We start from the raw sequence: 2,491 nt of genomic DNA, 5'->3' as shown, positions 1-2,491 counted from the left end.
TGCTAGAAAAACAAAACAAATCTGTTTTGGAAGAGTACAGCCAGAATGCTCCTTATAAACTAGGATGATGAAATATGCCTCTTGTGTTTCAAATTGCTGTCAGGAAGGACATCATGATTGGAAAAGTGGTCATTGAAAAAGATGAAGACCTCAATGAGATGGATTGACACAATGGCAGTAGCAACAGGCTCAAATGTGACAATTGTGAGGACCAGAGGTACTTCCTTTTGTTGTACACAGGGACTTGATGAGTTGGAACTGACATGAAGGAATCTAACAAAAATAACAATTTGCTTTTAGGAGGCCTGGTGGTGCTATAGGAAAGACACTGTACCACAAACTATGAAATTTAAACCCACCTGTCATTCTGTGGGAGCTAGATAAGGCTTTCTGCTCCCGTAAAGATTTACCAGGTCGCTGTGAGTTGGAGTCCAATGCAGGGCAAAGGGTTTTGAATCAAAATGTGATATGTTGATATTTTCTAAAAGAAAATACTCATGTAACAAAAATGTTGAAACCTCCATTTGTTTTCTTAAAGAAAACACCAATAGTTTTATTCATACATCACAACAGACCAAATTGAAGGAGCTATGAACTAGAAAATAACATTATTATAATACAGTTGAATTTTTTAAAGTTAGCTTTAGGAAAAGTTATGAGACATAACTCAAATAAACCTAGAAATTGCATTTAAATTGACATGACAATGAATAATGTTTTTAAAATAATTAAAAAAATAAGATATTAACTTTAATTTTGTACCAGTAATAATTTTCTTGTTTTGACACTTGTACTAAGGTTATGTGAACTGTCAACATTAGAAGAAACAAACTGAAGTGTATATGAATACACTGTATTATATTTATTTTAAACTTCTTTTTAGAATTTTTATTAGATTTTATGTTATTCTTATAACTTTGTTGAGATGTAATTTATTTGTTGAACAGTTCATCTTTTTTAGTTCTGGAATCATCATCACTATTTAATTTCAGAACATTTTCATCACACCAAAAAGAGATCTTGTACCTGTTATGAGTCCATCTCCAATCTCCCATGCTGCCTCTCATGTCTGGCCACTTCTGAGCATTTCATATAAATTGTTCAATATGTGACCTTTAGTGAATGCCTTATTTTCATCTAGCATGCTGTCAAGAACTATCTATATGTTGATGTCAGTAAGCGTTGTGGAGTTGATTGTGACTCATAGTAACCCTGTACAGGGTTTGTGAGGAGCAGCTAGTAGATTTGAACCACTGATCTTGTGGGTACAGGTTTAGAGTTTACCTTACAGTGCCATCCAAGACTCCAATAACTCTGTATAGTGTTTCTGAGGAGGAGCTAGTGGGTTTGAACCACCAACCTTTAGGTTAGCAGCCCAGTGCTTATCCTACAGCACCACATGAGGACTTCTTCTATTATATTAGCTAAGACATATTTAGCTTATTCATTTATTGTTTGGAAAGGGTTGGACTGATTCCGTTTTTGTTTATTATGAATTAAGAAACTATGGACATTTATGTGTATATTTGGCAGGATATATTTTCATCTCTTGATTACATAACTAGTAGTGGAATTTCAGAATCAACTCTGAGTTTTAACTTCTTTGAAGAACTGCCAAACTCTTTTCCAAGGCGATTCCATCAATTTACAATTCCACTAATAGTATGTGAGGAATTCAATTTTTATATAATCTTAGCAGAAAGTGTTACTGTCTTTTTGTTGTTGTTATTTTCTTCTTCACTTAAGTTAACATTTGTGTTGCCTTGAATTAATGATTTACTCTTCCTACCTATCTCATCCCTGGTAAACATTAAATAATGTTTTTTTCTGTGAGTAAACATTTGGTGGCTTTTTATAATGGTTTCATACAATACTATCCTTTTGTGATTGACTTATTTCACTCAGCAAAATGTCTTCCAGGTTTATCTGTGTTATGGGAAGTTTCTCAGAAAAATGTATCATTTTTCTTTAACTTTGCATTTTATTTCATTGTATGTATCACAGTTTGTTTACCCAGTTTTCCATTGATGGGCATTTGGCTTGTTTTCATCTTTTTGATACTGTGACTAGAACTGTGATGAACATGTGTGTGCATATATCTATCGGTGTCACTGCTCTTATTTCCCAAGTCATGAGACTTCTGGACTATATAAGATTTCTGTTTCCAACTTTCTAAGCAATTACCACGCCATTTTCCACAATCCCTGGTGTGGGTCTATGGATTAATGTGCCAGACTGCAAAGTCATTTGAACTTTAAGGTCAGCAGTTCAAGCTCACCACCTGCTCCTTGGAGTTCACTATGGGTCAGAACTCACTTGAAGGCACTTCACAACAACTAGAATGTATGAGAGTCCCACTCTTTCCATACCTTTGCCAGCATTTGCTGTTTTCTATTTTTTTGCTCTGGTAGCATGTTGTTGTTGTTGTTAGGTGCCATAGAGTCAGCACCGACTCATGGTGACCCTATGCCCAGCAGAATGAAACAATGTC

The sequence above is a fragment of the Chrysochloris asiatica genome, unplaced genomic scaffold (genome assembly GCF_000296735.1).
Source record: "Chrysochloris asiatica unplaced genomic scaffold, ChrAsi1.0 scaffold00068, whole genome shotgun sequence".
NCBI classification, from domain to species: domain Eukaryota; kingdom Metazoa; phylum Chordata; class Mammalia; order Afrosoricida; family Chrysochloridae; genus Chrysochloris; species Chrysochloris asiatica.
This window is presented reverse-complemented; position numbering follows the sequence as displayed.